This window comes from Balaenoptera physalus (genome assembly GCF_965194825.1).
Source record: "Balaenoptera physalus genome assembly, chromosome: 9".
In the NCBI taxonomy this organism is placed as follows: Eukaryota; Metazoa; Chordata; class Mammalia; order Artiodactyla; family Balaenopteridae; genus Balaenoptera; species Balaenoptera physalus.
Genome location: NC_138888.1, coordinates 72,047,253 through 72,062,616, shown reverse-complemented (window position 1 = coordinate 72,062,616; position 15,364 = coordinate 72,047,253). Strand labels below are relative to the sequence as shown.

Below are 15,364 nucleotides of genomic sequence, written 5' to 3'. Positions count from 1 at the left end.
TTTCACAATGTTGATTCATCCAATCCAAGAACATGGTATATCTCTCCATCTATTTGTATCATCTTTATTTTCTTTCATCAGTGTCTTATAATTTTCTACATAAAGGTCTTTTGTCTCCTTAGGTAGGTTTATTCGTAGATATTTTATTCTTTTTGTTGCAGTGGTAAATGGGAGTGTTTTCTTAATTTCACTTTCAGATTTTTCATCATTAGTGTATAGGAATGCAAGAGATTTCTGTGCGTTAATTTTGTATCCTGCTACTTTACCAAATTCCCTTGTGCTTTTAATATTTTTTCTTTGTATTTAATTTTTGATGGTTTGATTAATATGTGTCTTGGCTTGTTTCTCCTTGGATTTATCCTGTATGGGACTCTCTGTGCTTCCTGGACTTGATTAACTATTTCCTTTCCCATATTAGGGAAGTTTTCAACTATAATCTCTTCAAATATTTTCTCAGTGCCTTTCTTTTTCTCTTCTTCTTCTGAGACCCCTATAATTCAAATGTTGGTGCGTTTAATGTTGTCCCAGAGGTCCCTGAGACTGTCCTCAATTCTTTTCATTCTTTTTTCTTTATTCTGCTCTGCAGTAGTTATTTTGCCTATTTTATCTTCCAGGTCACTTATCCGTTCTTTTGCCTCAGTTATTCTGCTATTGATCCCTTCTAGGGAATTTTTAATTTCATTTATCGTGTTGTTTATCTCTGTCTGTTTGCTCTGTAGTTTTTCTAGGTCCTTGTTAAACATTTCTTGTATTTTCTCCATTCTATTTCCAAGATTTTGGATCATCTTTACTACCATTATTCTGAATTTTTTTTCAGGTAGACTGCCTATTTCCTCTTCATTTGTTAGATCTAGTGGGTTTTTGCCTTGCTCCTTCATCTGCTGTGTGTTTCTCTGTGTTCTCATTTTGCTTAACTTACTGTGTTTGGGGTCTCCTTTTTGCAGGCTGAAGGTTCGTAGTTCCCATTGTTTTTGGTGTCTGTCCCCAGTGGCTAAGGTTGGTTCAGTGGGTTGTGTAGGCTTCCTGGTGGAGGGGACTAGTGCCTGTGTTCTGGTGGATGAGGCTGGATGTTGTCTTTCTGGGGGCTGGTCCACATCTGGTGATGTGTTTTGGGGTGTCTGTGGCCTTATTATGGTTTTAGGCCGCCTCTCTGTTAATGGATAGGGCTGTGTTCCTGTCTTGCTAGTTGTTTGGCATAGGGTGTCCAGCACTGTAGCTTGCTGGTTGTTGAGTGGAGGTGGGTCTTGGCGTTGAGATGGAGATCTCTGGGAAATTTTCGCCATTTGATATTACATGGAGCTGGGAGGTCTCTTGTGGACCAGTGTCCTGAACTTGGCTCTCCCACCTCAGAGGCACAGCCCTGACGCCTGGCTGGAGCACCAAGAGCCTGTCATCCACATGGCTCAGAATAAAAGGGAGAAGAAAGAAAGAGAGAAAGAGAGAGAGAGAGAGAGAAAGAAAGAAAGAAAGAAGCAGATAAAATAAAATAAAATAAAGCAAAATAAAATAAGAGAGCCACCAAAACAAAAAACAAATCCACCAATGATAACAAGTGCTAAAAACTATACTAAAAAAAAACCAACAACAACAAAATAATGGAGAGACAGAACCCTAGGACAAATGGTAAAAACAAAGCTATACAGACAAAATCACACACAGAAGTATACACATACATACTCACAAGAAGAGAAAAAGGGAAAAAAATATGTATATCGTTGCTCCCAAAGTCCACCTCCTCAATGTGGGATGATTCGTTGTGTATTCAGGTATTCCACAGATGCAGGCACATCAAGTTGATTGTAGAGATTTAATCCGCTGCTCCTGAGGCTGCTGGGAGAGATTTCCCTTTCTCTTCTTTGTTTGCACTGCTCCCGGGGTTCAGCTTTGGATTTGGCCCCGCCTCTGCGTGTAGGTCACCTGAGGGCATCTGTTCTTCGCTCAGACAGGATGGGGTTAAAGGAGCAGCTGATTGCTGCTACATAAAGCTCTTAGCACCAAACGGGACATGTTGCACTCATTAGATTTCCACTGTAAAAAATATTAAACAGGCTCTGGCTCACTCAGGCCAGGGGGAGGGAGGGGTACGGATGAGGGGCGAGCCTGCGGCAGCAGAGGCCATCGTGATGTTGCACCAGCCTGAGGCACGCCGTGCATTCTCCCGGGGAATTTGTCCCTGGATCGCGGGACCCTGGCAGTGGTGGGCTGCACAGGCTGCCGGGAGGGGAGGTGTGCATAGTGATCTGTGCTTGCATACAGGCTTCTTGGTGGCTGTAGCAGCAGCCTTAGCGTCTCATGCCCGTCTCTGGGGTCCATGCTGATAGCCGCGGCTCGCGCCCGTTTCTGGAGCTCCTTTAAGCGGCGCTCTTAATCCCCTCTCCTCGCGCACCAGGAAACAAAGAGGCAAGAAAAAGTCTCTTGCCTCTTCAGCAGCTCCAGACTTTTTCCCGGACTCCCTCCTGGCTAGCTGTGGTGCGCTAACCCCTTCAGGCCGTGTTCATGCAGCCAACCCCAGTCCTCTCCCTGGGATCCAACCTCCGAAGCCGGAGCCTCAGCTCCCAGCCCCGCCCGCCCCGGCGGCTGAGCAGACACGCCTCTCGGGCTGGTGATTGCTGGTCGGCACCGATCCTCTGTGCGGGAATCTCTCTGCTTTGCCCTCCTCATCCCTGTTGCTGCACTCTCCTCTGTGGCTCCGAAGCTTCCCCCCTCTGCCACCCGCAGTCTCCGCCCGCGAAGGGGCTTCCTAGTGTGTGGAAACCTTTCCTCCTTCACAGCTCCCTCCCACTGGTGCAGGTCCCGTCCCTATTCTTTTGTCTCTGTTTTTCCTTTTTTCTTTTGCCCTACCCAGGTACGTGGGGAGTTTCTTGCCTTTTGGGAGGTCTGAGGTCTTCTGCCAGCATTCAGTAGGTGTTCTGTAGGAGTTGTTCCACATGTAGATGTACTTCTGATGTATTTGTGGGGAGGAAGGTGATCTCCGCGTCTTACTGTTCCACCATTTTGAAGCTCCTCCCCCTGCGTCAGACTTTAGTGGTGGTTCAGGAGCCATCAAAGGTGGGTGTGAGGGCCTAGTACCATCAAGGTCTGGGCCTCACCAACGGAGTTGTTACTTTTAAACAGTGATAGAGAAACAGTCAGAAAGGCAGAATGGGGTAAGTAGTTTAAAGTTCAGTGTTTGAAATAAGATATACCTGTGTTTGAGTCTCAGTCTACTTACTAGTAAAATTGGGATAATAATAGTGTTGATCTCAGAGGAATGTGATGATGAGGATCAAGTAAGAAAATCTACATAAAGCTCTTAGCACCAAACGGGACATGTTGCACTCATTAGATTTCCACTGTAAAAAATATTAAACAGTTAATCAAAGACTAGCACCATTTCACAACGACACAAGTGAAAGAAACAGGGGAGCGGATACAAGAAAGATAAGCAGGGCGGTCAGAATGTTTCAGTGATCACATTCTGTTGCTAGCAGGTTTCTTTTTGAAATGGACAGCTCAGCATCTCTTGGTCCAAAAGAGTTCTTGGAACCCAGTGATTGAATTTATAAGGATATAGCAGTGAACAAGCTGATTAAAATCTTTGTGTTAATAGAGCTTACGTTTCAGTGGGAGAAGGCTGTGTGTACCCTTGTTTCTGCAGAAACCCTCTCTGTCTGCATCAGAGGAGCTCTCTGCACAGACTAAGAGTTCAGCTGGAGCAGGGGGGCTATAGGTGGATTTCAAGAAGGGTAGAGGAGAGTAAAATCCTCTCGCATCCTCCATTGGTTTCTGTATCACAATTTTCTTCCTTCTCTGTAGACAGTATAGTGGTTAAGTGCAGGAGCTCTACCCATATTAACATTTTGCCTTTACTCAACATGGAGTGGTTGTATGTCCTGGGTGTGTTACCGTGCTGCCTATACTTCATTTGCCTCTCCAGATCTGTTCTCCACTCTTCTCCTCCTTGCTCTGTATTTGGGAGGCTGGCCTTTAGAGACTGCATCACCAAGTTCCCCTGTCCTGTGGTTTCTAGTTGAGTCAACCAATGTGATATGGTTCAGGAGATCAGAGAGAGGGGAGACAGAGGTCAGGATATTTATTCTCCTAGCCACCTGCCTGCCAGGTCACAGTTTGGCAGTGGCTGTGTCCTTCTATCAAAAGCTGTTGGCTGGTCTTATAGTGTTCCAGCCTGCAGTAGTAAGAACTTCCTGATGGGGTTAGCCTCTCACCATTGCTTGCTGGTTTCCCCTAATTTTACCCACAACTTTGTAAATAGTCACTTCATTTAACTCTCTTTCTTTACCCCTTTTGGGGTGACATCTCTTCCCTGCTGGGGTGGATCTCAACAGGTACAATTGTTTTTCATCTCTAAATCTGTTCCCTCACTTATAGAATGGGGATAATAATGGCATCTATATCATAGAATTTTTGTGATGGTTAAATGAGGTAAAATTCTTAGCATGGTGTCTATAACATAGTAAATGTTCAATGAATGTTAGCTGTCGCTCTTGGTACTGTTATCATTATGATTATAATTTTTATTCAGGTCCTGGACATTGGGACCGAGATAAGAATGCTGAGAATTGGGCTTTCATCCAAAACCTCCACTTAAGTCAGGATACTTGGGTCCCATTAGACCCCATTGCATGATAAATCTACTTTGCCAACATACAACTCACAGCAGGATAGTTCTGATCATCATTATTTCTGAGTGCATTTAAAGGCCGAAGGTTAGTGCCATTACCATTTATATTTCCCTTGATGCAAATTAAGTTAATTTAGAGAAGGAATTCTCAATCAGTAGCATGAGGTAGAGGAAAAAACCCTCTAAGCACCTCAAAAGACATTACTACAACTTAGAGAAGCAAGACTTATTTCATCCTAAATGCTTTATAATTCCTGAATATATATTACAATGAAAAGAAACCAATACCTAAAAGAAATGCTGTAATTTATCCACATTATCTGTGTAATCATTCTAATGGTCTCATTGTGGCTTGGATCAGTTAGTATATTTTGTCGTCGAGGAGATAATAGTCTTAATGAGGTTGGGTTGCAGATTTTATCTCCATGTAGTCCTCATAGCACAGAGAAATATTCTACACCATGATTGAAAACTGTACTCATAGTCTGATATTCCAGTTTGTAAATGCATGATGATGATCACAAGAGGAATGGAGAGGAAGTGGGAGAGGGTTTGGTACCTATTAATTTGTAGAAGTGGAAGAAAACTCCAAGCCCATGTTTTTCTGGGAGCGGGTAAATAATATTATTTTCCTATGCAAAAGTCTAAATTTTTGGTATGTGAATAGAATAAATTGTCATGTAAAGAAAGAACAATGTAACTAATATACAAGTTTTAGTAATACACCCTTAGTGTCTGTATTAGTTTCCTTGAGCTGCCATAACAAATTACCACAAACTGGTTGGATTAAAACAGAAATTTATTCTCTCATAGTTTTGGAGGCTAGAAGTCCAAAATCAAAGTGTTGGCAGGGCCGTACTCTCCCTGAGGGCTCTAGGGGAGGATCCTTCCTTGCCTCTTCCTAGCTTATGGTGGGTGCTGGCAATCCCCGGCTGTCCTTGGCTTGTGTGAGCATCAACTCCAATCTCTGTCTCCATCTTCACATGACCATCTTCTCTCTGTGCCTATGTCCAGATTTCCTTCTTTTTGTAAGAATACCAGTCATATTGGACATGGGCCCCACTCTAATCCAGTTTGACTTCATTTTCACTTGATTATATCTGCAAAGACCCTATTTCCAAATAAGGTCATATTCACAGGTTTTGGGGGGACATGAATTTGGGGGGAACATTATTCAATCCATTGTAACTACTCAAGGGTTGGTTCATCGCTTTATGACTCTTTTAGGCTTGTCTTTTTTTCTTCTTCTCCTTTGATACTTGATTCACATCTTTTTAGCCATTTTTCTTTCTTTTTTAAAAAAAATTTGATTGGCTTATCCAGCGGAGAAAGATTTAAGTTACATCATTTTGGTGATTACACAGCAGACAGGCTCTGTTTGTGGGGCAAGGATTTGTCTCACCCCCCTCACTCCCCTTCATGGGGTGTATATTCATATTTTCACTGTCCCTTTGCTACCTGGAGGATTATTTGTTGGTGGGGGAAGGAGATTTCGGTGAATAATGAGCCGTCAGCAGGCTTCTCCATATGGTGTTTTACAGTCCATAGACTCTAATAAAATGCCTGCCAGATAATCCCGTTCTCTGTTGCCCACTCTACAACGTCTTCCTTCCTCATGCTGTCTTTTCTGAAGCTACTCCCTAGAAAACACCCCTGGCAAACAGACTTCCTTTTGCTCTCTCTTAATATATTACTTGAAAGAATCCCACAATTCTCTCCCATTTCCCAGCAAATGTATGTTTTCAATAATTAAACCTGTAGAATTTAAGGATTGTTGGGCAGAGAGGAAACATGGGAACAGAGAGATCTCCTGCTTTTCCAAGCCCTCTCTGCTCAAGCCTCTTCCTCACCCTTCCCCAAGCAGGAAGAGTTGCTAAGCTGACTGTTTAGAGTCCAGGAATATTGACTGGTGGTCTGATGATCAGGGTTACTGTATTCATGCTCGTGCACCCATGGGCTTTCTTCTGTGCCCCTCCATGGTGCTGCTGGTGCAGTGAGAAGGCCTGAAGCTGTCTTGTTGCTCCCCTCAAAGTATGCCTGCACTTGTTGGTCATCGCTCTGATTTCTGTCCCATATGACTGGCCAGAGATGGTAAGAGCCTAATATGGGTTAGGAGTAGGGGTAAGAAGTGGCTCCACTTTGTAGTTTAGACTATGCTGCATACACAGCCCAACTGAGTTTTCACCTTCATTTTGCACTGGAGGTAACTGGGCAGGGCTAAGCCAATAAAATTCAAGAAACAACCCCAGCACTTTGCACTTTGCTTCCTTTTACCTGTGTGCGCGCATGTGGCACAGCAGGAACCTCTGAGGAGAGGTGATTGTTAGAGCAGAATATGTATTTTTTGGATCGTTTAGCCAAATATGTCAACATCCCAGCAACAGTTCTAACAAGTATGTTACAAGCAATGTCTACATAAGAGAACTGGGTTTATTTGCTGGCTTAACTTATTCAGGCCATCCATTAGTTCAAATATTAGGAATTGTCCCCATTGTGGGAGCCCATAGTATGTCCTAGGCAGGTCAGTTCAGAGGTGAAACTATATTAGATTGTTACAGGAAGTATGAAGCATGTACTTCGACAGCAGTTTTGCACTTATTCATGGTGTTGATGTACAACGAAAGAGAATATCATTTCATAGTGGCTCTGACTAATGTGTTACTAGCTGGTCATTAGACCCTAGAGCTTGGATTTCTGTATAATACTTCAGTTTTACAGGACACAACACTCTAGGAATAGTGGTGTTATTGGAATATTTTTTATTAAACTATTCAGTGACTAGCTTTGAGGTTGTGACAATATTTTAGATCCTAAGTCATTAACTGTATATATATTAGACTGTAGTTCTTTGCCTTATCATAGAGAAAGGTATTATAATTATGAAGGATCTAGTCTATGAAAGGTCTATTGCAGGATCATTAGTTAAAAAAGAATTTGGAAATGTGGCTTATTTCAAGTTAAACCAAAATATATATTAAAACCATTCAGATGCCATTAAAACCAGCAGGACTCTTCACCCTTTTAATGGATTGACTAAAAAAAGCAGAATTTTAAAATCCAGATATATACAATTTTGACACGATAAAATAACTGTTTGATCTATTTCTTAAGAATAAGAGTTTAATATTTTTAAGGAATAATAATTTTACTTATATCCAATTTTAGTCATTTGGTTACCCATTTAACATTTTTATAGTTCCAAAAGAACCCAAGCTGATATAAATAAAGATTATTAGAAATATATAAAAATAAAACTATTAAAAATATTTTGTCACAGCTAGGGTACAATTATTACCTGTATATTAGTATAATCATGGCTGATGGATATGATATAGGTAAAGTTTTTCAATAAATTGAGAAGAAAGAAACATGTTTTTGTGGTGTGTTCATTCCAGAACTTGAATGGATTCTAATGGGACAAACTCCTCCTTGTTTTTTCCCACAAGAACATGAATAATTTTTTCTTCCAGTACCATTGATCGGAGATCCTTAGTAATGGCTTATCTCTAAGGCTATCTTTGCTGAAACTGATGTAAAGTTCGTATGTAACTTTTATTTCCAAATGTACATGTATGTCCCATGATGTGTGAAAGGTAGCCTTTCTTAATTATAATCTACCTCTTTATGGCATTGTCAATAAACTTTCAGGAAATGGCAGAGTAGCTCCATTTTGAGTCTGAGGAAGCAACATCTATAACCAGAGTCCAAGAGAGCTCACTGGAGGTAAACTAAAGCCCACAAAAATTAAATACTTATCCATGGTGACCCAGAAAATCATTAGGCTCAAATCCTCTGGCTCCTGAGACAAGCCCTCTTTTTGCTCTCACTTATGATGTTATATGCTTCCCTGATACATGCCTTCTGAATGTACTTCTCAGTGTGTGCTTTGGCATGACTAAATTAATTGAGGCTGTTACCTGGACCTTGAAAGGCACGTTCCACTTTGTGGTGCTACACAGATTCAGATGTAAAATCTGAACTGAGTCCTTATGACCACATACTGACTTCAATCCTTTTGGGCAACTTCAACTTAATATCACTGGAAATTCCTTGCACAGATCACGAGTAACGTGTGACCCCCAAGCTCCTCTCAGTTCATTATAATCTTTCATTTCTTCTAGAGCATGTGAACTGGATGGTTTTTTTCCATTTATTCTGCCTTACCTTTTAATCATTTAAAGAAATATTTAATTGTATGAAAATGAAGGTTGCTACTGAAGGAGAAAGAGTATTCAAGGAGTGTTTGCACTGCTTTTTCTTGGCTAACTTGCTCAAGGTGAGTTCACTGCAATGTTACCAACTCACTGCTAATGAGATTGTCTGAAATCTGCCAGCCTACCCCATTCTTGCTTCAGGTCCTGTGCTACTGAAGTTTTGCTCATGGCATCGGCATTGTTCTTCCTTGTATCCATGACTGGGTCTGTTAAGACCTTTCATACAATAGCCTCAGAACTCTGGTTGCAATTAGAGTTTTGATTAGCTGTCAGTGATGTCATAGCCATGGTTATTTTAAATCCACTGTGCTAAGTGTTTTCCTTTTCTTAATGTACTATAGAAATTCCATTTCTTGACAGCAGTAAGACACTTCAGGCAGTGTGTTTCAGGGCCAATATTGCACTTCTCATGGAGTTAAGACACTTGGCCTTCAGCCTCATGACTTATAACACAATCTGAGTTATGCTATAATCACCCAGATATATACATGGCCTGTTGTGTTTTATTGCTTAAATGGAACCTGTCCCAGTGCCTCATCAACTGACAAGGTGGGAATACAGCCCCAGATGACTGTTCAGATTCCCACCGGGGGTTGCATTTGGTCAGATCTCCTTCAGCCTTTCAGGGGTTGCACTGAAACTGGAGGCCTTTGGTGCATTTACCACAAAACAGAAATCAAACCCTCCAGCATCTCAGGTCTCACTGCCAGACTGCCCAACTTAGGTTGCCAAATATCTCCCCCTCAACACATTTATTGAACTTTAAAACAGCAGAACAGCATTGAATGAAGTCCAGTAATTTTTATAGGATATATTTTAGTCACTAGGCTTTGAAGACTATTCCAACGTTAATTATAAAGTTTCTGTGTCTGGATAACCTATTGTTAACAGTTATTTTGCAAGCGCTAATGGCAAGATGGAAGATTTCCAATAACTTTATTGAGGAAGTGGCAATTAAAATGTTGAGCACTACAGGGTACATACAAAATAAAAATAATCTTGCAAACACGGCACTGTACTTCACGACAAAAATGGAGGTATACTCTATATTTTCAAATAGATATGATGATTTTGCACTTCCACCTCTTTTGGTTGGAGGAGGATCAAGAAGTTTCTTTTTTGTTGGTTTGTTCACTTTTAAAGTCAGCGTGAGATGCCAGTGCTCGGGGCTGGGCTGACATTATTTACCACAACGTCATGAAATGATTTTAAGACAAGTTGTCACCATACTTCTTTCAACAACAAATATCACTAAAATGAGATCATTGGCTTCGTGTGACAATTTATGACTCTGGAAATGCATGAGCTGTCTTTTCTAAAGACCCTCAAAGACCTCATCCAGCATGGTTTTCCCTCCAGAGCTCTCTGGTGTGACCACCCATCTTCCAAACTCACCCTACCACAGTCATCCAGCAGCTTGGGGTTGTTCGCTGGTCAGAATGCTGAGAGCAGCATGGTGGACAGTGGGAGGCAGCAGGCAGGATGGAGGACACTCTAGTACATACGGTGTCAGGGCAAGACATAGAGGGTTGAAGGGACTTGCCCAAGGTCACAAGGCTAGGAACCCGTAGATGGCGCATGTGGGCTCTGGGTCCAGATGTGTGTCATCTTCACCATATTGCTTCCAAGCACTTTAAATTCAGAGTGCAAATTATTAATTGCACAGTCAAGACCCCTGGAATCAAAAGAAACTGATTTTCTGTCAACTTGGTGCAATTACATTTCGAAAAGGATTTTAGACCAAGAATACATTTGCTTTCCAACTTTACTTGGCTCACCACTTTCTTTTTTAGCATATCCTGATTGCTGTGTAACTTAGGCCTAGGTTTCCCTTATTAATTTGGTGAAATAATTTTTTACCTGAAGTGTAATCTATATTTTCCACTTTGGTTTAAAGTGGAATGTTTATCAGTATTGGCTAATGATATCAAACCATGCTATAATATCACTGTGTGAAGTTTCCTGCTAAAATATTTTCCTTAAGGTTATGCTTTTCTGGGATCAATATATACTTCCCCAGGTCTTCTTTTGTGGATTATATCTTAAAAACACCTTATCTCTGAAAGATCATAAAAGAGCAGTGGGATCAGGAATTAGCCATTCTTTTCTCATGCAAGAACAATAGTGAGCATAAGAAACTGAAGTTACCAGGAGTTTTCCACCCACTTTGCTAAATCAGAGGTATTTTAAAAGACATTTCTAAGGATCTATACTCAGAAAGGCAATAATTCTCATTAATGGGGTCTCTTCTTTTTTAACCCCTGTATTTGTGGAATTAATTCTTATATTTTCACATTACTTTATTTACTCCTTCTTATGAATCCTAAATATTAAACCAGATTATTAGATTACTCTTTAGCTTTCTTAACTGTTTTGTTTAACAACACATCAAGGGCATATTAATTTCAGTTAAATAATTCATTTCTGGAATTTCATGATCTAGCCTGAAAGCAAATACTTCTTTAGCCTGCCATCCTAGGAGAGGATTTTTCATTTGTTGACTTATTGTTCCTTATGAGAGGATTTATTATCTATTGTTTAGTGAATATCATTGGTTCATATTGGGTAAATATATTACCTCTCCACCTTTGCCGCATAGGGGGCAAAACATGCCCATTTTTTCTTTTTATGTTCAATGTGTTATGATGTCTTCATCTAGTGGATGTTCAAAAAAATGGTCATAAACGTGTGGAAACTGAATATATGTATTTAATCCATAGCATATTTCTTTTCTCTAAGAAACATATTCTTAATTCGTGAGTCACAGAAGCCATGTGTTTAGAAAAGAAATTATTGATTATATATGTGACATTGGAAAAATTTTCTGATTTTCCAAGTGATTTTTGAGACTGATAAACTAACACAACAGAGCACAGAAGAGGGCAAAGCTTCTGGATAAAAGCCAGTATCAGGGGTTGGGATGGTAAACTGTCAGTGAATTTCAGCATAACATTGTCACTCTTCTATTTTGCTAGTATACCTCAAAGAATATTTACAAAATTGATTTTGAAATACAAGGTTTTAAAGCTAGAAATAAAATTTATATGAATAGAATTTGGTTGCAAAGATGATCTTGGAAATTAGTTTTCCTGTTGGTGGTTGGGCCCCCTGGGAGCCAACTAGTGAATTCTTAATCTAAATTATATGTCAGGTCCTGAAACAGTTAACCTCCAAAAAGTGTACAATTTATCCCCAGGATGGATATAAGTACTCTGCGATTAGATGGGAGTTATTAAAAAGAACTTGGAATAACTGTTAGCTATATAGGAGTCCCTGGAAAGAGCAGTAATTACCTGTTACTGACACTGTAAGTTTTTATGACTAATACTCCAGAAATTTTTCCTCTTGATTTCATTCCATGTCCTCATGACTCTGTAGCTGTTCTACCAGATATTAAGAACCAAGGTTTGGACTAGACCCAGGGCAGCCAATGAAAGGCAGAATCTTCTAGCGTTGGATGGTTTGGGCTTTGACAACTGATCTGAGGTTAATTGCTATGTCTGCCTTCATATATTTGTGAATGTGGAAAATCCAGTTGTGTATGACTTTCTTTTACTATATTGCTTTCAGACAGAATAGTAAGAAAATTACAGGGACTGAAAAGGCAAACTACATTTTCAGGATGTATTAAAAATATGAGATATCTTTTTTCCTCCCTTTTTTGTGAAAACCACTCTTTATCCCAGTAACCCATTTGTTTCATGATCTTGTCCAATTATCTACGAAGAAAATTTTTGAAGGTGCTCCTATTGAAAATATGCCAGCTATGGAAAAGACTTCTAGATAATCAACAAAAGCTTTTCTTCCTCTTCCAGGCCATACAGCCAGATAACATTTTATAAGACTGTATTATACTTAGATGTAGCGAGGTGACTGATGGAATGAGTTAGAAGTGATGTGCAGCATTTCTGAGCCTGGTGTATAAAAACCTCCCCTGATAGATTCTCTAGGCTGTTTTCCTTCACATGAATTGATGCAGAGGAATGTGGCAACAGCTTTGTGTTAAAGCTGATGGAGCCACAAATGGGAGGAGCCCAGTACCCTGAATCAGTGGCCGGAGGTGAGCCCCATCAAATCAGGAACACTTATCTGGCCATACATGAGTGAGAAATATGTGTTTGAACCGTTATAAGCTTTGGATTTGTTTTCACAGCAGCAAGCATTACCTTAACTAATAATCTGTGTAATTAAAATCTTGTATAGAATTTATTTTCTTTCACAATCTATTACTTATGAATATTAGAAGTGCTGTTGTCAGCTTTTAATGATGCCATTGTACATGAGTGAAACAGTTCACACTGAATAAATGTTTATCTGTTTGACCATATTGTCACTACCCTTATTTTTACTGTTTTTTGCCATCCCTGAATTTACTAATACACGAACAGGCTAGTCCAATTTCATTTTGTCTTTCACTGAGGCCACATATCCCCTCTATCCGCCCCCTGCCTCTGGAATTCTGCCTAAAATGAAACAGCAACAGAAGAGAGGTCAAGAACTTGGAAGGATTCATATGGGAGAAACCAGGTACAGCTTGATTTAATATCAATATTTCATATGTTCAGAGCGTGGAGTTTCAGGCTACAAGATAACAGCCCATCATTTTTATGCCTTTCCATCTGTGAAAAGCTGTTCCTCAAAGCACAGTGTATGAACAACCTAGCAGCTTTTCATTTTAGGCACCATATTTTTGGGGAAAAGAAAAAAGAGATCTTTTGATGCATAACTAAACTCAGAGGATAATTGAAATCTATGGAGTTTTAGGGCCAGACTCATAAAGAATGCAGATTTCCTCCTGAAATATATTTCTGGGGAAAGGTACAGAACACAAATCTTTAACATAATGAAAACTTCACCTCCTGCATATATAAAACAAAGGTTACACCATCTACTATCTGCCAATGAAGAAACAAGTACTTTATACACGCTTAAGAGATAGTATCAATAGAATAGGAGGAGCTACAGGGATAGAGTAAAAATTTTAAAGAGGGTTTGGCAAGGGAACGGATGAAAAAGCAGAACATAGAGTATTTTTAGGGCAGTGAAAATATTCTGTATGATACTACAATGATGGATACACGTCATTATACATTTGTCCAGGACCATAGAATGCATAACACCAAGAGTGAATCCTAACGTAAACTGTGGACTTCGGTGATTATGATGTGTCAATGTAGATTCATCGGTTGTAACAAATGTACCATCCTGGTGGTGAATTTGGTAACAGGGGAGGCTATGCACATGTAGGGGCAGGAGTGTGGATGGGAAATCTCTCTACTTTCCTCTTAATTTTCCTATAAATGTAAAACTGCTCTTTTAAAAGCCCTGAAAAGTTTTATAGGAAGTCAAATATATAATGCATTTAAATTTATAGGGTGAGGTTTTGTTTAAAAGATATGAATAATAATAATAGTAATAATAATGATACAGATAAATCCCATGAAAAGCATTTTATAGCAAAGCATAAAATAGAAGTGGATTCATATTTTCTTATCTTTAGCAGAACTCCTGACATAATGAAAGACAGTAGAAGAATCCAGGACTTCTCTCCCTTCCTGTCTTCCTATCGCTCCTGTGATAGGAGTGAAACCACCAATGCGAACCTTGGACCAGGCTTTTCAGGTACCATCCCAGGTCAGGAACTTGTTAGGCAGGTACCTCGCTTTCCATTAAGGCAGGCAACCGTACCCACAACCTTTGAAACCCTGGGGAACACTGTGGCAACAAAAAGACCGATTAGTCTGAGGACGGTTCTTATTGTTCCAAGCTCAAAGATGGAGATTGTTGCCCCTTTTAGTGTACTTTTGCAATAACATTTTTCCATGGGAAAGGTCTCTCTTTGTGAAGTCATTGTGAATAATTCACCTATTTCATGATTCACATAGGAGCGACTTTTCCGAAAAGTAGCACTTTTGTTGAGTTGCACCTAAATCATAACAACATAAAAATTCTAACAAGAGTACATGTTTAAGAGAATCATCTTTCTTTCATCACGTCTCTTCTGTCACATCTCTCACTGTATGAATTGTAAGCTACTTCAGTATGTTATTCAAGTGAATCATAGATTATCCTTTTTTAAATACTTACATGTAAGGAGATACATCTCTGAGATATTTTTTAAGTCACCATTCACTCATTCAACTTTAATCAAAGACTTAACTATGTTCTAGGCTACAGCTGCAGTAAAGCCTCAAGGAATAAATAAGCAAAAAAACCACAAACAAATACATAAACCAAAGCAGCTAACAGTTATTAGATGCCATGAAATGGTGTGAAGTCTTGAATACCCATCATTTCATTTAATCCTCACAATCACCCTATACAGCAGGTATTAATAGGATCCTTGTTTGCTACATGGGCAAACTGAGGTTCAGAGTGGTTAAGTCACCCACCCAAGCTGGTAAAGGGCAGAGCCCTGGTTGGTTCTACTCTAGAATGTGTGCTCTTAACCTCCACACAATGTCTTCCATCGTCTTTACTCTAGGATACTACTAAAAACTCTATTGGAGGGTACAGATGTGCTAGCAAG

General features: G+C 39.9%; 1 long non-coding RNA gene across 1 annotated transcript in view; it reads left to right on the top strand.

Moving 5' to 3' along the window:
- The window catches only part of LOC309666538, a 60,526-nt gene that overhangs the window by 32,403 nt on the left and 12,759 nt on the right, over positions 1–15,364 (top strand). The window contains exon 2 of the long non-coding RNA XR_014267152.1: positions 14,336–14,457. This is a non-coding gene — a long non-coding RNA (uncharacterized lncRNA). The remainder of the gene's footprint in view (positions 1–14,335; positions 14,458–15,364) is intronic.